Source organism: Dama dama, chromosome 16 (assembly GCF_033118175.1).
Source record: "Dama dama isolate Ldn47 chromosome 16, ASM3311817v1, whole genome shotgun sequence".
NCBI lineage: Eukaryota > Metazoa > Chordata > Mammalia > Artiodactyla > Cervidae > Dama > Dama dama.
The window spans coordinates 17,968,711-17,993,438 of record NC_083696.1 but is presented as its reverse complement, the minus strand read 5'-3'; positions in this window follow the sequence as shown (position 1 = coordinate 17,993,438).

The following is a 24,728-nucleotide window of genomic DNA, read 5'->3' as shown; positions in this document are numbered from 1 at the left end:
AACTGAACTGATAGTAAACTTCACATGTAACACAACATTTCATCTTCATGTGAGCCCTATGATGAAATACCTTATCCAATATTAAAGATGATTAAACTATAGCTCTATTCACAGTGGTCTGGTGTTATTTTCTGCTCTCTGCTATCTGATGGATATTTCAGTTTTAGGACATAACTATTTCTTCCTGATACTGGATGAAATATGTTATTGATGTCTTATTAAGAATGAAATAATAGATTCTTATCTCTATCAGCTGTATCAGCTGAGACATGTCTCCCATGAACAGTCTGACCTTACAAGAAGGCAAAACAAGCATCTTTTAAAAATCTCGTCAGAGCCACGTGTGTCATCATCAAACTCTACATCTGGAGGGAACATGTATGCAGAAGAAATGTAATGGATTAGTGTTTTTGCCAAGTGTAAATAAATATTACTAGCCTGAAGTCATTAAAAATATTAATAATTCAAACTTGTTATTCTTATCACAATCTTCACATTCAAGACCTCCATACATAACAATCACAATTGCACTTTAACAAATGTGTCGAGGTATTCAACAAAAAAAAGCCTATTTTTCCATCAACAGACTGTCTATTACAAGTTAAAATTGACATCCACTATGTTATTTTTCTCCTATTTTAGTTTCAGTTACTTCTTATACTTCACTGATCACATTTCTAATAGGAATAATAACTAATATATGTTGAGAACTGTCAAATAAATGTTGCTGTTGTTTAGTTGCTAAGTCATGTCTGACTCTTTTGTGACCCCAGGGACTGTAGCCTGCCAGGCTCCTCTGTCCGTGGGATTTCCCAGGCAAGAATAGTGGAGTGAATTGCAATTTCCTTCTCCAGGGAATCTTCCCGACCCAGGGATTGAACCCGTGTCTCCTGCACTGCAGGCAGATTCTTTACCATTGAGCCACCTGCAAGGCCAAGTAAATATTCATATTCTATTTTCAGGTGAAATACTTAAGTTTTATGGCCACAACCACTGATTCATTAAGGAAAATACTGAGTTTTGAAAGGCTTTCTCACTTCAAATAGCACTACAAAACACAAGTTTTGGAAGTCATAACAATGTAAACATTAATTGCTGTTTCAGCATTACCTTATGCAGAAATAGACAAAAAAAGAGAAATAAAATTATAGTGTATATAAAGTACACAGTATGATAATTTAATATACATATACTTTATGAAAGGAGTTCTTCCATCAAGTTAATACATCCATCATCTCATACATTTACTTTTTTTTGTTACTACTATCTTAGGAAATTTCAATTATATAATATAGTATTAGTAATTATAGTCACCATCTTACACATTAGATCCTCAGAAGTTATTCATATGATAACTATAATTTGTAATCTTACCAGTCTTTCCTTGTTTCCTGTACCTCCATTCCACTCTGTTTCTATAACTTTGACTTTTTCCTTTGAGATTCCACATATAAGTGATACTATCCCTGGTAGCTCAGCTGGTAAGGAATCTGCCTGCAATGCAGGAGACCGCAGTTTGAATCCTGGGTCGGAAAGATCCCCTGGAGAGGGGATAGGCTACCCACTCCAGTATTCTTGGGCTTCCCTGGTGGCTCAGTTAGTAAAGAATCTGCCTGCAATGTGGGAGACCTGGGTTCGATCCCAGGGTTGGGAAGATCCCCTGGAGAAGGGAAAGGCTACCCACTCCAGTATTCTGGCCTGGAGACTTCCATGGACAGAGGAATCTGGCAGGCTTTAGCCCATTGGGTTGCAAAGAGCTGGACATGACTGAGCAATTTTCACTTTCTTTCATGCAATATTAGTCTTTCTCTGCCTGCCTTATTTCACTTAGCATAATGCCTTCCAGTTTCATTCATGTTGTCACAAATGACAGGATTTCTGTCTTTCATGCTTTCTTCATCTATTCATTGACTAAGGACCACTCAAGTGGTTTTCAAATCTTTTTCATATCAAGTGCTAAGTCACTTCAGTCGTGTCTGACTCTTTGCAACCCCACAGACTCTGTCCATGGCATTCTCCAGACAAAAATACTGGAGTGGGTTGCCATTCCCTTCTTCAGTTCATCTTCCTGATCCAGGGATCAAACCTGCTTCTCTTATGTCTCCTGCATTGATAAGCGGGTTCTTTACCACTAGCACCGTTATTGTGAATAATGCTGCAGTGAACATGAATATAAGTATCTCTTTGATAGCTTGTTTCCATTTCTATCAGGTATATACCCAGAAGTAGAATTTCATATGATAGTTCTATTTTTAATTTTTTGAGGACTCCCCATACTGTTTTCCATAGTGACTGCACCAATTTACATTCTCATCAACAGTGTACAAGGGTTTCTCCTTTTATCTACATCCTCACCATTTGTTCTCTTATTTTTTAGATAAACATACGAATAGGTATGATATCTCATTGTGGTTTTGATTTATATCTCCTTGATGATTAGTGATGTTGAATACCTTTTCATGTATCTATTTATTTAGACATTTGTATGTCTATTCAGGTCCTTTGTACATTTAAAAATTGAGTCATTTTGCTTTTTGCTATTGAGTTATATAAAGTTTGCTGTATATTTTAGATATTAAGCCCCTTTCAAATATATGGTTTGCAAACATTTTCTCCCATTCTATAAACTACCTTTTTATTTTGCTGATGGTTTCCTTTGCTGTGCAGAATATTTTAGTTTGATACAGTCTCACTTTTTAAATTTTGCTTTTCTTGCCTTTGCTTTTAGTGTTAAGTCCAAGACCAGTGTCAAGGAGCTTGCCCCGTATGTTTTCTTCTAGAAATTTTATAGTTTAAGCTGTTGTGTCTAAATCATTAATCTATTTAATCCAGCTGAGCTGATTTTTGTGTACGGTGTAAGACAGGGGTCCAGTTTCATTCTTTAGCATGTGAGTATCCAGTTTTCCCAAAACTGTTTATTGAAAAGGCTATTCTTCCCCTTGTAGAATCCTTGGCTTTCTAGTCAAATATTAGTTGAACTTATATACATTGCTTCGTTTGTGGGATCTCTATTCTGTCCCGTTTGTCTATATGTCTGTCTTTATACAAGTACTTTGTTGTTTGATTACTATAACTTTGTAGTATGTTTTGAAATTAAGTAGTGTGATGCCTCAGGGTAATAGTTAATAGAAGGTTGAGCAAACTTCTGGTACAAAAATAGAAAGAGTAAACCTCTATCAAGTGTTTTCTATGTGCCAGCCACTATATAAAGCTCTATTTACATGCGCCATGCCTTTTCATCTTTTCAAGAACTCTGGGATATAGAATAAATTTTATTCCTGTTTTAGAAATGCATAAACCTCATTTCAGCTAAAAAATTGTAGGAGGTAAATTCAAATCCAATTCTGTCTGATAACCAGAGTTTACGCTTTTAGCCACTTTAATTAATATAAAATCATAGCAGGTTTAGCACTAAGCATGATTTGAAAGTGTAATTTCTGTCCAGCATTAATTTTCATTCTCTCTTCTCTAGATTATTTATAAAGCCTTATTCTAACTGGCCACATTTAGATCATTTTGTGATCCATTTTCCAGTTTATACTCCATGCTAATTTATGGCATCCAGCACAGGGACTGGTTTATAGTAAGTCTCAAAATACAGTCAATTAATTCAGACTGAGAACCTTTTCTAATTATTATACCAGTTTTTATGCATCTTTGGAAATGATAAAAAGAATTGTTTATTCAGCATCTACCATATGGTGGTGCTACGTTAGTGCTATAACTAACATAACATGGACTTTCCTGGTAGCTCAGATGGTAAAGAATCTGCCTGCAATGTTGGAGACCTGAGTTCAATCCCTGGGTTGGGAAGATCCCCTGGAGGAGGGCATGGCAACCCACTCCAGTATTCTTGCCTGGAGAATCCGCATGGACAGAGGAGCCCGGTGGGCTACAGTCCATGGGGTCACGAAGGGTTGGACATGACTGAGTGACTAAGCACAGCACAGTACAATATAACGTATCTTCATAAAGATATGAAAAGAATATATAATCACTGCCCTCATAGTTTCATTCTATAACTGCTTGTCCATTGTGATAGCCAGTAGTCACATGTGGCTACTGAACACTTGAAAAGTATCTAGTCCAAACTGAGACATTATGTAAGTATAAAATACATCCTGAATTTCAAATATTTAGTCTGGAAAAATGTAAAACATCTTAATATTTTATTATATTAATTACAAACTTAAAATATTTAATTAATATTAATCGATTAAATAAAACTATTATTAAGGTTGGGGTTCCCCAGTGGATCAGTAATAAAGAATCTGCCTGCAATGCAGGAGACGTGAGTTTGATCCTTTGGTCAATTGAAAAGATCCCCTGGAGAAGGAAAGGGCAACCCAAGCCAGTATCCTTGCCTGGGAAATCTCATGGACAGAGGAGCCCGGTGACCTACAGTTCGTAGGGTCGCAAAAGAGTCAGACACAACTTACTGACTTAAAACAACAACAATTTTTATCATTAAAATTAACTGTACTTGTTTCCTGCTTTTTTGACAAGACTAACAGAAAATGTAAAATTTCATAAATCACTTGCATTATGTTTCTGTTACACAATCCTATTCTAGAGGACAGGAAGAGCATGTTAATGGCAATTGTAGTAAAGTTTTAAATGTCTATGATACAGGTATGCAAGGGTTATACAGAACCACAAAAAGGTGTTTCCAAATCAGAAAAGAGAATTCATTAAGACTCCCCATATAACATATAACATTTGCTCGCTTTATCTTCTTGTTTTCTTTCTAGTTTCCATTTGTCCCTAATTCATTTATACCAGTGTTAATGGAGGCTGTGATTTCCTTGTACAGTATGAAACATTTGGTGTGCTCATGAATGCATTCACTAGCCACAATAGCAGGGCTTTTGATAAACCTCAGGGTCTTAGTGGGGAAAAACAGAAAGTCTAGATGAAGAATATCTTGAAATGTACTCCCAAATTATTTAGCCTTCTCTATAATTTTTGACCACTTCTTATATCTCATTATCAAATGTTTCCCATCTTTTTTTTTTTTTAGAAATCTTTCTATTTAAGTATAAATATATACATAAAATTGAACAAATCATGAGACTATAGTTGATAAATTCTCACAAAGGAAATGTACTCTTATATCCAGCACCCAGATCAAGAAACAGAAAACACCTGCTGTCTTAGAAGCTTCCGTGTTCTTCCCAGTCTCTACACCACCAAAAGTAAACAGCTATGTTGACAATACCAGAGACTAGTTTTGCCTGTTTTAATCTCTGTATCTTTGAAATCATGCAATGTGTATAACACCCTTAGGTTGACAGTGCTCCAGCATTCGAGACCAGTTACATCCCACTTCTGTCTTAAAAAAAAGTGAATCATCAAGAATCACCACACGTGTAAAAGAGAACAATGTGAAAAAGAAAGAATGAGCAAACAAAGATCCTAAAAAAAAAAGGGGAAAAAATTCAAGGGAAAAAAAAAACAAAAAAAGATTTACCTGTTTATTAGTTTCAACCAATATACACCTGGGGATACAGATAAATACATGTAATACTAAAATAATTGAAATTCTAAATACTTCATACAGAGATATTTGTGAGAAATTGTAAAACAAGAAAGTATAAAATTGGGATAGTCATAGAAAAGAAAAGCTTCTAAAAGACTGAAGCAAAATTACAGAAATGAGAAATTTAATAGGGAAACTAGAAAATACATTTAGGAAAATATCGCAGCATGAAACAAAAAGACAAAGTGATCGTTTATATTAGGTAAAAGATCTAGTATCCCACTAGTAGGATTCCTATAAGAGAACAGGAAAAACTGAGATGAGGAAATAGCTGGAGCCACATTCCACAGCTGCCAAGACTTGGCAAACTTGGGAGGAGGAGGCATGGGGATAGGGGAGAAGTATAAGTAACACTGTTTCAAGCTTTCCAGTCCTCTAAGGTGAGATAAGGTTGGTAACTTTCCAGCCAGCAGAGATGACAGAAAGTCTGCTATCTGTTTTGCATGTTTCAAATGGACTGCTGCCCTGGGTGTGATGTGGGAGCAACACTCATCCACGCTATATAGCAAATCATAGGCATCCTTTATGACGTGAGATCTCATTTCAGCTCTGGGTACAAGCTGGAAGTGACTCTTCCTGCTAAAGGTATTTAAAGCCATCCTGTTATCACAACAGTGTATAACAAAACGGGCTGCTACACCACCAAAGACCAGTGGTGAGGGCAAGGGCTGATGGTTTCTACAGAACATCCTGGAGGAAAGGCATTCTTTTTCAGACTCAGAGAAGCGGTCAGAATGAAATAACAACAAACCAAATTAAAAAAACACTATTCTAAACAAGCACATAGGAAAAGCACTAAGAACTCATTTGGCTTCCCAAGTGGTGCAGTAGTAAAGAATCTGCCTGCCAATGCAGGAGACACAAGAGATGCAGGTTCGATCCCTGGCTCGGGAACATACCCCAGAGGAAGAAATGACAACCCACTCCAGTGTTCTTGCCTGAGAAATCCTATGGACAGAGGAGCCTGGTGGGATACAATCCGTGGGGCTGCAAAGAGTCAGATAGCACTGAGCAACTAAACACACACAGAAACAATGCAGATGACATTGGAGAAAATAAATTAATCATAACTCATATAATGTATTAAAACATTATACAAAACAAATAATGAGTGAAAGAGCTTCCTTTATTTTGCATTCATATCAACTACATTGATCATTGTTATTTTAGACCAGTTTATGTTTTACTTTTATGTTGGAGTTTGGATTATATCTTCTTGTTAACAATGTTTGTATTATTCTTCTTGCAGTTAGAATACGTAAAAATGAGGACTTTTAAATAAGTTTAAAAGTTTAGCCTGGCTTTCCTGTTTTGGTAATTTGCAATAGAGAACAAGTGTTCACTGTATCTAATAACTGTATAGTTGGTTCAGAAGTTCTCTGGGCTTCGCTACCTATCAACGTTTTAGAGTTAACCCTAAATTTAAATTTCCTTCTATCTGCATCTATCACAAGATTCATTTTTGGAAAATTAAATAACTGGGGAAGATAAATATAAAAATCATTTTATTAATGGCCAAGATTATTAAATAATATGAATCTTGCTTGAAATATTTTTTTAAAAAATCCAATACTCTCTGTAGGCTGTAATCCAGTAATAGCATTCTTAAGAAATCTCACATTACTTAAAATTCACATGAAGAAAGCAATTGTTTCAGTGAAAGAAAGGTTAGGACTAGAGGGTTTCAAGGTCACAATTCCCAGTAGTTGCAAAGTAACACAGGTAAGCAATGCAAATTTTATTTCCTAATTTTTCAATGCTATAGCTGATTCATGTTAGGAAAACTTGCAGAAGTGTCTATCCTTAAAGAAGCATCTAGGCACTCTTCCTCCTCATTTTCTTGGGCTTCATTCCTTTGACAGATAGCTAAGGAGACCTGATCTATCCTGCCCTTTACAAAGAACAAAATATACTCAATATGCTGGCAACATTCTAGGTATTAAATGCATATAAAACATTTCACTTTCTTGTCTCTATGAACTGGGACAGAACTAAAAATAGTAATAAAACAGTGGACAGTAAGAAGAAAAACAGTAAGAACAGTGGCGCTCTTGGCTTGAACTTGATTTTAGTCCATATTAGAATCCATTTGTCTAGTTTTGTCTGACAGACTGATACGGCCAGTCCACCAAGAGTCTATTTACTTGGGGAAGAATTAGCTACTAGGGGACTGGTTTCCATTAGAATGAATAACATTTATCACATTCATGTGATGGAACATGATTCCAGTAAAAATAAATGAAAATGACAAATATCAATATGGATAAATGTTAAAAATACAAAGTTGAACATTAATTTGGGTTCCTGGACCTAATTCTCCATACACCACCAAGCAATGCTGGGAACCAGCTGGGTGTCCTACAGTTTTAACTCAATTCTGACAGCCTCTATCTGCAGATAGCATCAGATTCCACAGGTTGAAGGCTCAGTCCTACAAGATTGCCCTCTGATTCAGATGCCAGGTTATTACTTGTACTTCTGACTGACTGGCTATAAAATCAGAGGTTCCCATGACCCCTTCCTTGGGTTGGATGAAATTGCTAGAGCAGCTTATAGAACTCAAGAAGCCAATTTACTCACTACCTTACCAATTTATTACAAAGGATATCAAGGATATGAATCAACAACTAGATAAAGAGATACACAGGGCAAGGTATATGGGAAGGGACACAGATCTGCCATGCTGTCCTCCCAGCATCTCCACAAGTTCCCCAGGCTCTTGGCAACCCTGTCCTTTGGGTTTTTATGAAGGCTTCATTACCTAGGCATGACTGATTAAATCATTGACCCTAGCAATTGATAAAACTCCAGCCTTACTCCCCTCCCCAGAAATTAGGAGGAAGGGACTGAAAGTTCCAACCCTCTAATAACGGTTTGGTTTCCCTGGCAACCAGCCCAGGTGGGATCTAAAAGTCACCTTATTAACATAACAAAAGAAACCTTTGTTGTTCCCAGCACCTAGCAAATTCTGAGGGTTTCAGTTCTGTGTCAGAACTGGTACAAAAACCAAACATATTTCTTGGTATAAATCACAACATCACAAACATAAAAGAGCATGTTGAAAAATAACAAAAGTATGATGCATGCTGCTTGTTTAAAATTTTAAAATGCAAATGATTACATATGGTTTATAGATTTTTCTAAACAATAATATTACAAGATCAGGGCCTAAAAAGATACACATTCACTTCCAGAGAGTGGTTTTCTCTGAGAACAAATGCAAGATTGGATAAGGAGAAGACATCAAATGTATCTATAATTACCCCATCCCATAAATAAATAAATAAATAAATAAAGCTGGGGAAAAATAGAAGTTTTTTTTAAAATCACAGATTTAAAGCAGAATTTTCCCTCAGTGAGTCCTAATAATATTTGTTAGGTAGGCCTCTAAAAAATCCTGCAAAGCATAAAATTCCTATAAGAACCAATTAAGGTCATTTGGCTGCTTGGCACACTAGTTTAAAGGTCTAAAGTTAAAGCAAACATATTACAATTAAAACCCAAAATATGAGAACCAAATTGTTCTTCATTCTTCTCAACAACCTCAAAACATGCAAAATACTCATCACTAATAAGATCAAAAGTTGACGGGCAATTTAATATTGCAGAGTGGATTAGATGAAATGTACCTGGAGTTGTTTGTGAATCTTAATATAATTTAGAAATGAAAGAACTTTAGAAACGATTCACCCCCTGGTGATCCCTGTCACTTATGGATCAGAAATGTGGTAATGGGAACAGGGATGGAAAAGAAGTGATTTTCCAATTACCTATGAAAATTCAGAATTTCTACTTGTTTTGAATTTGTCTGTCTGAAATCATATCAATTCTGTGTGGTAACACTGATTAACTTATGCTGATTAGAAGTGTTGATTGTCTGAGCTATTTGTATTTGAGTAACAAACTTCAAGAAAATGAATAATTCTATAATAAAAAGCAGTGCTTTTGGCAATAACACTTTTTAAAAACATTAATTTGCAACAATAATAGAATTTGTTCTTGGTGATAGAAAGATTGGGAGGGGAAATGAATATAGTTTAGCTAATTTTTAGAAATTGAAGATGTCAAAGTTTTAATTGCTCAGGTCCCCTAGCTGCAGATAAGGAAACCTAGTCTTCTGGTCTGGGTCACTCTGCATGCCAGTTTATTATTGTCTTTGTTGAAAGAGAAGATGAGACAGGAATTTCCCAGGTTGACATGAATGTCAGACAAGTGACTGAAAATGTAGTATTTCCCAAAAGAAACAAATAGTAGAAATATGGTTACTCTGTCAACTGTGAAAGGTATTAAAAATTCACGGGAAATAAAGCTGAAAGGGAAGTAACATTTACTGAGCACCTACTATGTACGTGTGCATGGGCACCTCTGTTATTTTATTTACCTTAACTCTCTGTGTTATTACAATTCTTATTTCACAAGTGAGAAAAATGAGATTTATCAAGGTGAAGTAGTTTGCTTAACTGTCAAGTGGGACATGCTGAGCCAACATATGAAGTATGAAGATCCCTGCAGCAACTTCATGGAAATCTTAGACTCCTGTTTTTTAAGTATAGACAAAAAGATACAGAGGAACACTAAGGGAGGAATACAAAGGGATGAGGTCAATGGGTAGGGGTGTGGTGGGAATATCTCAAGGGAAACAGCCTAAGGGAGAACAGCTGACTACTAGGTGATAAGTAACTAATGTTTGTGAACAAAACTAGGATTCTGACCAGAAAAGAACCCTGTTAGGACTCAAAGTCCTGAGACCTCAGCCTAAGGGTAAGAATGGAAGTAGAACAGACCAGTAAATAGAATCTTAGTTTACCATAGATAGTTGAGTAAACTTATACATCAGCCATTTGCCTAAAATACAGTGTATATGCTTAATTCACTTCATATTATAAGATTAGCTATGAACTTGTGGAGTGGAAGAGCCACACTTAAGTTTGCTGTGTCTAATAGCAACATTGGACAATATCAATGTTAGTTTCCCATTTGTATTTTAACAAATTATGCAAATTCAGTTGCTCAAAACAACATAAATTAATTTGCTTAGACTTCTGGAGGTCAAAATCAGTTTCACTGGGCTAAAATTAAGGTAATAGTGAGGATTTATTCTTTCTAGAGACTCCAGTGGGGAATCTGGTTCCTCATCTTTTCTAGAGACGTGCTCTATCCTTGGTTCCTGGCATGCCCATTCCTCCACCATTAAAGCTAGCAGCATAGTATCTTCATATTTCTCTTGGACTCTGACCACCTGCCTCCCTTTTTATTTACAAAGATGCTTTTCATTACATTGGATCCACCTGGATTCACCTGGAGAAGGAAATGGCAACCCATTCCGGTATTCTTGCTTGGAAAATTCCATGGATAGAGGAGCCTCGCAGGCTACAGTCCATGGCGTCGTAAAGAGTCAGACACAACTGAAGCAATTTAGCATGTACCACCTGGATAACACAGGCTAATCTCCCCATTTCAAAATCCTTAACTAAATCTCACCTGCAAAGTCCATTTTGCCATGAAAGGTGACACATTCATAAATTCTGGAGATTAGGAATGGAGGTAGCATTGTTCTGCCTAGCACAGTGATACTCAGTAACTTTTTATTGGAAAGACATTTCCAGAGAGTACTCAATCCTGAAAATTTTCTCTTTACATCCCAAAGAAGACAGCTCATATAAAACACCTACACCTCAAAGAACAGAAAACAAGCTGCAACTTCTCAGTGACAGGACCCGACCTCAGCGACAGGTAGTTTATACAGTTCACAATGTGAGGAAAGTGACATCTCTTAAGCTCCAGAAATGAAAGCATATGTGCCATATAGTAAATGAAAACCAGACTGATCTCCATGAACCGTTCGTTAACTCATCCTCTATCCCTTCCTCCAGATTTGATCTCAATCTCCTTCTGTCCTCTATTATAACCTGATTATTTCACTACCGTGATACTTAATCTTTGTCAGATCTCACTTTTTATCTATGTGCCTCCCACACTAGACCAGGAAATCCTCAAGAAAAGGAAAGAATGATATCCCCACTCATGTGTCCCACTGCCTTGCACAGTATTTGACCTGCATTATGAACTGAGAGGAAAACAACAGAATGGGAAAGAATAGAGATCACTTCAAGAAAATTGAAGATATCAAGGGAACATTTCATTCAAAGATGGGCACAATAAAGGACAGAAATGATATCAACCTAACAGAAGCAGAAGACATTAAGAAGAGGTGGCAAGAATACACAGAAGAACTATATATAAAAAAGATCTTAATGTCCAAGATAACCACGATGGTGTGATCACTCACATAGAGCCAGACATTCTGGAGTGTGATGTCAAGTAGGCCTTAGGAAGCATCACTATGAACAAAGTTAGTGGAGGTGATGGAATTCCAGCTGAGCTATATCAAATCCCAAAAGATGATGCTGTGAAAGTGCTGCACTCAATATGCCAGCAAATTTGGAAAACTCAGCAGTGGCCACAGGACTGGAAAAGGTCAGTTTTCCTTCCAATCCCAAAGAAAAGCAAGGCCAAAGAATGTTCAAAACACCATATATTGTACTGATCTCACATGCTAGCAAATTAATGCTCAAAATCTTTCAAGCTAGGCTTCAACAGTACGTGAACCAAGATCTTCCAGAAGTTCAAGCTGGATTTAGAAAAGGCAGAGGAACCAGAGATCAAATTGCCAACATCTGTTGGATAATAGAAAAAGCAAGAGAATTCCAGAAAAAACATCTATTTTTGCTTCATTGACTATGTGAAAGCCTTTGACTGTGTGGATCACCACAAACTGTGGAAAATTCTTAAAGAGATGGGAATACCAGGCCACCTGACCTCCCTCCTGAGAAACCTGTGTGCAGGTCAAGAAGCACGTCAGAACCAGACATCGGACAATGGACTGGTTCCAAATTGGGAAAGGAGTATGTCAACGGTATATACTGTCACCCTGCTTTTTTAACTTATATGCAGATTACATCATGCAAAATGCCAGACTGGATGAAGGACAAGCTGGAATCAAGATTGTTGGTAGAAATATCAATAACCTCAGATATGCAGATGACACCACCCTTATAGCAGAAAGTGAAGGATAACGAAAGAGCGTCTTGATGAAAGTGAAAAAGGAGACTGAAAAAGCTGGCTTAAAAATCAACATTCAAAAAATGAAGATCAAGGCATCCAGTCCCATCAGTTAGTCAGTCAGTTCAGTCACTCAGTCCTGTCCGACTTTTTGCGACCCCATGAACTGCAGCGTCCTAGGTCTCCATGTCCATCACCAACTCCCGGAGTCCACCCAAACCCATGTCCATTCAACCATATCATCTTCTGTCATCCACTTTGCCTCCTGCCCTCAATCTTTCCCAGCATCAGGGTCTTTTCCAATGACTCAACTCTTCACATCAGGTGGCCAAGTACTGAAGTTTCAGCTTCAACATCAGTCCTTCCAGTGAACACCCAGGACTGATCTCCTTTAGGATGGACTGGCTGGATCTCCTTGCAGTCCAAGGGACTCTCAAGAGTCTTCTCCAACACCACAGTTCAAAAACGTCAATCTTTCGGTGCTCAGCTTTCTTTATAATCCAACTCTCACATCTATACATGACCACTGGAAAAACCATAGCCTTGACTAGACGGACCTTTGTTGGCAAAGTAATGTCTCTGCTTTTTAATATGCTGTCTAGGTTGGTCATAACTTTCCTTCCAAGGAGTAAGCGTCTTTTAATTTCATGGCTGTAATCACCATCTGCAGTGATTTTGGAGCCCCCAAAAATAAAGTCAGCCACTGTTTCCACTGTTTCCCCATCTATTTGCCATGAAGTGATGGGACCAGATGCCATGATCTTAGTTTTCTGAATGTTGAGCTTTAAGTCAACTTTTTCACTCTCCTTTTTCACTTTCATCAAGAGGCTCTTTAGTTCTTCTTCACTTTCTGCCATAAGGGTGGTGTCATCTGCATATCTGATGTTATTGATATTTCTCCCAGCAATCTTGATTCCAGCTTGTGCTTCCTCCAGCCCAGCGTTTCTTATGATGTACTCTGCCTATAAGTTAAAGAAGCAGGGTGACAATATACAGCCTTGACGTACTCCTTTTCCTATTTGGAACCAGTCCATTGTTCCATGTCCATTTCTAACTGTTGCTTCCTGACCTGCATGCAGGTTTATCACGTCATGGCAAATAGACTGGGAAACAATGGAAACAGTGATCACTGCAGATGGTGACTACGGCCATGAAATTAAAAGACACTTGCTCCTTGGAAGAAAAGTTATGACAAACCTAGACAGCATAATAAAAAGCAGAGACATTACTTTGTCAACAAAGTTCATCTAGTCAAGCCTACGGTTTTTCCAGTAGTCATGTATGGAGGTGAGAGTTGGGCCATAAAGAAGGCTGAGCACTGAAGAACTGATGCTTTTGATCTGTGGTGATGGAGAAGACTCTTGAGAGTCCCTTGGACTGCAAGGAAATTAAACCAGTCAATCCTAAAGGAAATCAGTCCTGAATATTCATTGGAAAAACTGATGCTGAAGCTGAAGCTCCAATACTTTGGCCACCTGATGCAAAGAACTGACTCATTAGAAAAGACCCTGATGTTGGGAAAGATTGAATGCAGGGGGAGAAGGGGATGACAGAGGATGAGATGGCTGAGTGGCATCACTGACTCAATGGACATGAGTTTGAGCAAGTTCCGGGAGATGGTGATGGACAGGGAAGCCTGGCGTTCTGCAGTCCATGGGGTCGCAAAGAGTTGTACATGACTGAGAGACTGAACAATAACAAGGGACTCAGTACATAAATTTGAATAAGCCTGCGTTTGTTCACTTAGTCATTTTTCTATCAAAACAAATTCCGTAAACAATAGTGTTTTCCTACTCTGTGTTGGACATTTTATACCCACAAAGGCATTACAGTAGGGACCTCCATGAATGGAGTTCGGAGAAATCCATGAGATTCCTAAACATAAGCACAAAATGCTAGGTATACATGAAAGGGCAAAACAGACTTTTCAGCAATGCTATCTGTGAGCAGAGCATTCAGATCATCTCTTGCTCCACTGTTGGAAAGAGTCATGTGTTGAGACATTTTTGATAGTGTGAAGGTTCAGCTTCGTATGGAGCAGAATAAAAGATGGTAACAGTTTATTTTCGAGAAGCAATTGAACTTCTTAACCATGTCACTCAAATAGCCTCAGTCACTTTTTTCATAATGAAAAGTCTAATTGCTTCGGGTTCCAGTTTCCATTTTCAAGCTGGTCTGGGGCATTAGTGTCTGTTTCCATTAGCCTTTTGCTGCAAGTTATCTGTATGATGCTTCCAGTGCCAACTGCATTACCAAAATGTTGATAGCCAGTATCTTGGCCTGTGGTAATTTGATGCTTTCAATGTTAGAACTGCCAAGCTGTTAATTAGCTTAATGTAAGGACTACACATCAACTTTTTTATTTTCATTTTGATCAGACAGCATTATTTTCTTTTTAAGTAGATGTCTGCTAAAGTGTTTTCAGAGGTGCTTGTTTTCACAAAATAATCATTCTGGATTAGTGAATTTTGAACAGCTGCTTCAAGTGAGAGCTGATCTAGTCCATTACTCGAAGCATGAACCAAAACATTATTGGTGCACAGAGAATTGATGGGAAAATCCACTTTTGCCATGCTCTGACAACAGCATGCAAATCAAGATGGTGCTCTGGGACAAAGGCGATTTCACTATTCGTAGAACTTTAATATCTAAAGTTTTCTTGATTAGCAGAAAGCAGATATACCTACTAAGAATCAGTCTAATAGAGAATAGGAAGATAAGCTTTTTAAGATTTCACTGCAAACATGGATTTTTCTTTCGTTCTCCTCTGTCTATGCCAAAATGTTTGTATTGTTAAGGAGGGCAGGAGGAGAAGGGGACGGCAGAGGATGAGATGGCTGGATGGCATCACCGACTCGATGGGCATGAGTTTGAGTAAACTCCGGGAGTTGGTGATGGACAGGGAGGCCTGGCGTGCTGCGATTCATGGGGTCGCAAAGAGTCGGACACAACTGAGTGACTGAACTGAACTGAAGTTTCACTATGACAACCCTGTCATTGGGATTAGGATTTTTAATTCATATTCCAGCTTTCATCACTCATTTTAAACTGTAGATTTTAGGATTCCAGATTGAGTTTGCTGAGTTGGCAGTCAGGCAAGTAATCATTAAAATTGAAAATGGCATGGCCCTGACAGTAGAGTCTTTGAGCTCATTTGAAGCTTGAGGATGGCTGGAGCTGCCACATGGCATGAATGATAGCTTCTATCCTGAATGAGGTAATCTATGCTGCATAATACCGAGGACGGGTAGATGATGAGTATTGTGTATTATAATCCTCATCAAAGATAATGATGAAAGTGCTGGTAACAATGATAAAATTGTTGTTGACAAAGAAATATGGAGTCATGCCTGATTCTTAGATTTAATTATTGTTAGATTATCCTGGCAGAGAGCATGGTATAGTGAAATAAGTTGGGACCTAGAGGATGTCAGGAGACTTAAATTCTACACCTGCTTCTCACATTTTTCATTTCTATGGTATTTAGAATGTCAAATAATTTCTCTGGGTGTCAGTTTCCTCAATCACAAAATGGGGATAGGAATGGGTATTAACTATAAGTTAATAAGGTGATAGAAGTGCTCTAAAACTGCATCATGATGATAGATGTGAAGCTTGGTACCTTTACTAAAAGTTACTGGATTATACACTTAAAATGGATGAATATTATGATATGTATATATTTCACAGTTCATTAAAAAGACAAAAATGCTCATTTATTCTTTCAACAAATGAAATCCTGTTTTCAAAGAGCTCACAATTGCAAGTAGAAGATAAATAAATTTGCAATTATTCTTTCACCATAATATAATCAGTCCTTGTAACATTTACTCTATCAGTCACGATTCTAAGCACTTTACACACATTAACCCTTAATTCGTCTTGACTATTACCACTTCCATTACACTGATGAGGAATATGTGGTACTGATTACTGAAAGTCATGCATTTAGTAAGCTGGGAAGCTGAGATTTAAACCTATGGATTTTGGCTCCAGAGTTTATTACTCTTAACCAGTACTCCCAGGAGCTTCTCAATAACAGGAGACAATCTCAAATAGTCAGGGAAGAACTTAAAAGAGACATGAAACATTGAAACATATAGTGAAGAATCGAGTAAGAGTTTGCCAACAAAGACATGGAGGTAATGCCAATGTAATCTGAGGAGACAGAATATAATAAAGCATGAATGCATGAAATCATAAGATGCCAAGCTCTCTTTCAGCTCTAAACACCTAAAATTCTGGAAACAGATCAGAGTGATATAAATAGAACTAATCAAGGAAATAGTTTAACAATTTGAATAGAAATAGTGAAAATGTCCAAAAAATTTTATTCCTTTGTGAAGTTTCTTTTGTTCACAGCTGTATAGCCTACTGCAGATGCAGCCAAAAAAAAAAAAAAAACAAAAGAGGCGGGTGGGATTAGTTGTTTTACACAGCCTAATATTGCTGTTTTCGAAGGAGCAATTTTTCCTACTTGAGTTACCTGGCGTAGAGAGAATGGGAAACACAAACAGTTTCTGTTTGTATAAGCACTGGGGGGAATCCAGGTTTAGACACCTGAGACTCCTCAGGCCAGTGTGAAATCACTATATTTGTTTCAACTACAGCCAGGGAGAAAGGAGGGGACGAGAAGGACATGAAGAGAGCAAGTGTATGAGGCAAATCCAGCCTAGTTCAGTGAGGACTACTTACTGAGGCAGCCTCATTTGCAGACGTATGGCCTTGCAGCAAACTTCATCAAGATAATGAGTTATACAAGCAACCTGCTATAGTTCAGATTCTGATGTTTTATATAACCTTCCTCTTTTGGATAGTATCTTTTTCTCATTCACTATTATTTTAATATCATCTCTTCATTTATGAATTCACCAATTTTGCTCCTATTTCAGAATTGTTTGCTTTTATCTTTATTTTACATCTGTTTATGTATTTTTTATTGCTTTTTGTTAATTTCTTATATTAAAATCTTAATTTATTTACTTTTCTCTGATTTGTCAATTAAAGCTTGTAAGATTTGTTTTTAAGCATAATTTTGGCTACAGCTTTTTATTGTTTTAGCAGACTTTTAAAACAATTTTATTGATTCATTTATGTCTGTGCTGGGTCTTCGTTGCTGTGTTCAGGCCTTCCCTAGTTGAGGTGCGTGGGAACTACTTTCTAGTTACTGTGTGTGGGTTTTTCATCACAGTGGCCTCTCTTGTTGCAGAGCATGAACTTAGGGCTTAGTTGCCCTGCAGCAGGTGGGATCTTCCTGGACTAGGGATCAAACCAGTGTCTCCTGCATTGGCAGGTGAATTCTTGACAACTGAGCCACGAAGGAAACCCTTAAGTTTTAATATACGGTTTGTGACTAGCTTGATGAGTAATATCAGCTAGTGAGATATATACATGAAATTTTTTTTCTTTAATTCTTGGTTTTAGTCATGATTAGCTGATTCTCCCATTCCCATCCTTTGTTGACAAATTGGACAGAATTCATGCCATTTTTGATTATTAAAATGTGGCCTAGTCATATGTTTATCAGGCAATTCTAGTTAAAATTTGCTAGTAAGAAGAATAAAATACATCAAGTCAAATAACCATTGTGCAACAGCGACAGGAAATGTCAACATAAAGAAAAGAATCTTTTATAGGCAAAATGCATGCAAAATGATTGAAAAAATACTACTAATTATGTTCTAGCTTACTGGGTGGAACTGATAGGTGTATCCACAAAAGAGAATATTTTTGAGGAAAAAAAATGGAGGGTCATTTAAAATAAATAGGTGTTTATTATCTTCACATTAGATTCAGAAACGAGGAAGAATTCCAACCCTTAGAATTGATGGAATTCTGGGACCTGGGGTCCACCGACACTAAAGATTTGCTTTCTCTCTTGACTCTGTCACTGTGAAAGAATAGCAGCAGAGCTGTCCGCACCGTCAGCAAAGCGTGAGAAATTTATGACTTTGGGAAGGAAGTCCATTCCTTGGAAACGGAGAGGCAAACTCAGCTCTGGGCAGAAACAGCACTGACCAGCCTCAGTGGAACAAACAGAACTTAGCCAAAGAGAATAGAAAATATGTCTGTAATGAAGCAAATAATTGAATGGATATGGCTGGGGAATTGGAGGAAAGAGGACTTGTGTATATGAATTCTGCCTCTCTTGACTTCTTTGTTTCTAACCTAATATAGCTCCTTTTCCAGGAGCTGGCATGCTGAAGTGGCAATCCATAGTCCACAGTATGCAGGTGACTTTAGCATGTTAAAGGGATGTCTAAGAAGATTAAGGGTTTCCCTGCTGGCTCAGTGGTAAAGAATCTGCCTGCCAAGCTGGAGACGTGAGTTCGATCCCTAGGATGCAAAGATCCTTTGGAGAAGGAAATAGCAACCCACTCCATATTCTTGCCTGGGAAATCCCATGGACAGAGGAGCCTGGCTGGCTACAGCCCATGGGGTCACAGAGTCACATACAACTTAGCAACTAAACAACACAGCAAAAGGAAGTATAAAGTTTAGTCTAAGCAGTCTAAATCTTGCTGAATTCTTACACACATTGAGGTGTTCATATGAGGGTGGAGTTCACTGACTCCCATGTTTTTCATGAATTTCTCACTCTCCTTCTATCCACTTTCTTAACAACACATCCTTTGACACTATTTATGATGCTGCAGAGGTGAAGCCCAATTGAAATGTGGGTCCATGCGTGGGCTGGAGTTGCTGTTAGTACACTCGGAGCAAGTATGATAAATAGATTCCGTGTTTCTCTAGGTGCCTTTCTATGTAAATGGATGACTGCTGCCCTGGGGAATGAGCAGGGCCTGCAGACATGAAGAGAGATTAGTTTAAGTGTGACAAGGCCATAATCTGTAACGAAGAACATCCATCACTGTCACACCAGAGAATCACAGTGCTGGGAAGACCCTCTCTGCTTGAAAAAGGTCTCCCACTCCAGGCTGACAGTTCACGGCTCCTTCGCTCTACTGCACTTGTTCTCTCAAAAACAGCTCTTTTATTCAAATTTGACAAACTAATTACTGCTACCATTTGGCTTTGAATGACTCAATTATGGCTGCAGTCACTTGGTTTAGTAATTACTAAAATTATGGTTTGGGCCCAAGTCCAGTTCTGTCTTTCCCTCTTCCCTATGGAAGCAAGGAGAGGCATTTTTACAGGAAAATAGATGGTGATTCAGGAGCCAGGTTGTAACAATTCATTTTAAATGACCTCAGTCAATGGGAAAATAAAACTGAACAGCCTGGTTTGAGAAGAGGGCTAAATTTTTTCTTGCTCTTTAAGAAAGCTGGCACCCTGAAACTATAGGTTTGGTTTCCATGGATAATTCTGGTCTATTTGTAAATGAAGCAAAACTTTTTTTTTTCCTTTTCCTTTTGTTCTTATGCTAGACTTTTTAAATTTTGTTAGTTAATACACGGCATTTTGGTTAAAATAGAGCAAAGATGCTAAGTTCTTAATATCCCCTTCCCAGGCTTTGGAGACAGGAAAACCTTGGGGAGGCATACAGATCTTAATGATTCTGAGGGCACAATTTTCCTTGATTTGGACATTTTATTAGAGTTTTATTGCTGAACTCACTGAGTATAAAGAAGGAAACGTTTTGTTAAGTAAAGAACATTAGACAGTTTCAAATTATGGCTCTGTTATATATCACAGATATGCAGATGACACCATCCTTATGGCAGAAAGCAAAGAGGAACTGAAGAGCCTCATGATGAAAGTGAAAGAGGAGAGTGAAAAAGCTGGCTTAAAACTCAACATTCAAAAAACTAAGATCATGGCATCCAGTCCCATCACTTAACGGCAAATAGATGGGGAAACAATGGAAACACTGACAGACTTTATTTTCTTGGGCTCCAACATCACTGAAGATGGTGACTGAAGCCATGCAATTAAAAGATGCTTGCTCCTTAGAAGAAAAGCTATGACCAACCTAGACAGCATGTTAAAAAGCAGAGATAATACTTTGCCGAAAAAGGTCCATATAGTCAAAGCTATGGTTTTTCCAGTAGTCATGTATGGATGTGAGAGTTGGAAAGCTGAGCGCCTAAGAATTGATGCTTTTGAACTGTGGTGTTGGAGAAGACTTGAAAGTCCCTTGGACAGCAAGGAGATCCAACCAGTCAATCTTAAAGGAAATTAGTCCTGAATATTCATTGGAAGGACTGATGCTGAAGCTGAAGCTCTAATACTTTGGCTCCCTGATGCGAAGAACTGACTCATTTGAAAATACCCTGATGCTGGCAAAGATTCAAGTCAGGAGGAGAAGGGGATGACAGAGGATGAGATGATTGCAAGGTATCACTGACTCAATGGAGATGAGTTTGAGCAAGCTCCAGGAGTTGGTGATGGATAGGGAACCCTGTTGTGCTGCAGTCCATGGGGTTGCAAAGAGTCAGACATGTCTGAGTGACTGAACTGACTGATGGTTCTGTTATATTTGTCCTGTGTAACCCTGGTTAAGTCAATTTAAACAGTGTTGTTCTTTCGTTTCTAAAAAAGACTTAACATGAGATACCTCCCTCAGGGCATGTTTATGAGAATAAAATGAAGTATGGGAAGGAAACAAAAACCAAATGCAACAAAAAACAAACAGTTAAAAACATGGTAGACACTAAAGCCACTATATCAATAATCATTTTACATGTGAAAGGTCTAAATATACCAATAAAAGACAAAGAGTGTCAGAATGGATATAAAAATAAGACCTGACTATATGTTGTTTACAAGAAATCCACTTTAAATATAAAGACTAGTATTAAAAATAAAGCAATGAAATATCATGCTAACATTAATTAAAAGAAAGCTGAAGTTGCTATATTAATTTCATACAAAGAAGAAAAGGGAATTTTCAGAGATATAGATGGACCTTATACAATGATAAATGGGTCAGTTCTCTGAAAACACATGCTACTAATAGTACATCAAAAGACATGAAGCAAAAACTGATAGAAACGCAAGAAGGAAAAAGGTAAATGTACAATTATAGTTAGAGACTTCAATACCACTCTCTTTCAGTAATTGAAAGATCAAACAGGCAGAAAAGCAGTAAAAATATAGTTTACCTGAACCACACTATCAGTCAACTTGATCTAATTGACATTTTAGAATATTCCATTTGACAGCAGCAGAATGCACATTCTTCTCAAGTTCACATTTAACATTCACCAAGGTAGATCACATTATGGCTAATAAAACATACCTTTTAACACTTATATCATCATATGTGAAATAGATCGCCAGTCCAGGTTCGACGCATGACACAGGTTCTCAGGGCTGGTGCACTGGGATGACCCTGAGGGATGGGATGGGGAGGAAGATGGGAGGGGGTTCAGGATAGGGAACACATGTACACCCATGGCTGATTCATGTCAATGTATGGCAAAAACCACTACAATATTGTGAAGTAATTAGCCTCTAATTAAAATAAATAAATTAATTAAAAAAAACAAATTTAAAACAGTAGAAAGCATATAAAGTATGCTGTTAGACAACAGTGAAATTAAACTATAAATCAGTAACAGAAAGATAGTTGAAAAATCTCCAAATACATAGAGAATGAAGGCCCATAAGGAACAAAGACTGGAATGAAGAATTCACTTGGAGTCTGGAGTTAATGTTTTCCTTTGTGTGTTTGTGAAGGGGTCACTTTAGCAAGGGAGGCTCTGTTCGTTTGTTAGGTATAAAGATTAAGATACAAAGGTTGGAATGAGACCTCATTACTCTGCCTGATAATTAAGTTAGTGAGAATTCTTTTATGTCCCCTTGCAGAAGCTCACCTTGTCCACAAATTTGTCAATCATCATTTGTAGATTCTGTATTTGTTATTTTTTGTCTACCCCCTAAAGTTTATTTGTAACCCTAAAATCAGTGCTCCTGGTGTTTTCATGTCATTCATGAACATGGCAGAAAGGCAAAGAATTTGAGTCACTCAGCTCACATATTCCCAGCTGAGGTCAAACAAACTGACATTCTGCCTTCTTGCTTCAGCTTTCACACAATAAACAAAGTTTATTTTCATGTTTAAGGCGTATTTTCCTTTTTCTCTTCTTTTTTTTGGGGGGTGATTTTGCCATTTAGATTGACCTCCATGTGTAATACTCAAATGTTGGCTAGTTTTCCTAACTGCAAGAAAACTGTGATGTGCCTTATGGAGAAAATACATGTGTTAGATGAGCTTCATTCAGGCTAGGAACTATAGTGCTATTGGCTGAGAGTTTACTGTTAATGACTCAGTAATATATATTAAGATGTCTTTAAACAGACACAAGTAAAACAAAGTTATATGTATCATTCCATGGATAAAAATGTGACCAGAGGCTGGGTGGAATCTAATCCTGTTCCCCTAGGAGCACTGGTTCAAAGGTAACCAATTCAGTGATTGTGAGGACTTTATAGAATGTAACTATCTTGAATAATGAAAGCTGTCTTTAAATACAATTGTTGACACCTACTGGACTGTGTTGATCAGTATAGAAAATTTGTTTGGCAAATATAGACTCCTTCCTATATGCCAAACTTATTCTAAGTTATGAGGAAACAGTAGTATACAAACCAAAGATTTCATCTTTTTTCCCTCGTGAAGCTTATAGTAATGTCAGAGAGGAAACAGACAAATAAATAAAGAAGCACAAGCTGGAATCAAGATTGCTGGGAGAAATATCAATAACCTCAGATATGCAGATGATACCACCCTTATGGCAGAAAGTTCACTTGATGAAAGCCTCTTGATGAAAGTGAAAGAGGAGAGTGGAAAAGTTGGCTGAAACCTCAACATTCAGAAAACTAAGATCATAGCATCTGGTCCCATCACCTCATGGGAAATAGATGGGGAAACAGTGGAAACAGTGTCAGATTTTATTTTGGGGGGCTCCAAAATCACTGCGGATGGTGACTGCAGCCATGAAATTAAAAGACACTTACTCCTTGGAAGGAAAGTTATGATCAACCTAGATAGCATATTAAAAAGCAGAGACATTACTTTGTCAACAAAGGTCTGTCTGGTCAAGCTATGGTTTTTCCAGTAGTCGTGTATGGATGTGAGAGTTGGACTGTGAAGAAAGCTGAGCGCCAAAAAATTGATGCTTTTGAACTGTGGTGTTGGAGAAGACTTTTGAGAGTCCCTTGGACTGCAAGGAGATCCAACCAGTCCATCCTAAAGGAGATCAGTCCTGGGTGTTCATTGGAAGGACTGATGCTGAAGCTGAAACTCCAATACTTTGGCCACCTCATGTGAAGAGTTGACTCATTTGAAAAGACCCTGATGCTGGGAGGGATTGAGGGCAGGAGGCAAAGGGGATGACAGAGGATGAGATGGCTGGATGGCATCACCGACTCAATGGGCATGAGTTTGAGTAAACTCTGGGAGTTGGTGATGGACAGGGAGGCCTGGAGTGCCTGGCACCTGGCAATTCATGTAGTCGCAAAGAGTTGGATACGACTGAGTGACTGAACTGAACTGAAGAGGACATGTAACAATATCTTGAGACATTTATTATTGTCATACTTGGTGTGGGGGATATTGACATCTATTGAACAGAGACCAGGGATGGTACTTAATATTCTACAAAGTAGAGCAAAGAACTCTGGCCCTAATAGTGCTGAGATAGAAACTCTGCTCTAGAGCCATGAAACAGAGAGGAAAAAAAAAAAAAAACAAACAAATAGAAAATCAAGGCTTCCAAGTAGTTGGTTCAGAACTTAGATAAGAAAATAAAGGATCTGACTCTTGGCTACTGATCCATCAGATTAATTGTTCAGTATCATCCTGCCATTGTCAATTTATGATCTTCTTGACTCTACAGTTCTCTCACTTTGGATGCCAATGCACCCCTTTCCCAACACCTCTTCCTTTCTTAACTTCTTCAGAATTTTGAGTACTTAGGAACCAAGCAAGTAAAAAGAAGAAAAGGAAAGGAAGAAATTGATGACCAAAACAACAACAACAACAACAACAACAACAACAATGGACAGGCTGTAATACAAAGCATCCGGAAGGGACACCTGGGGCCTTTCCTTGTGTTTCTGATTCTTCCCTTCTTCCCTCTAATCCTTCAAGGTCTCCTCCTCTTAACAAACATTTATCAAGGATTTTCACCATGGAGACACAGAGTACAGATGAGAGTGT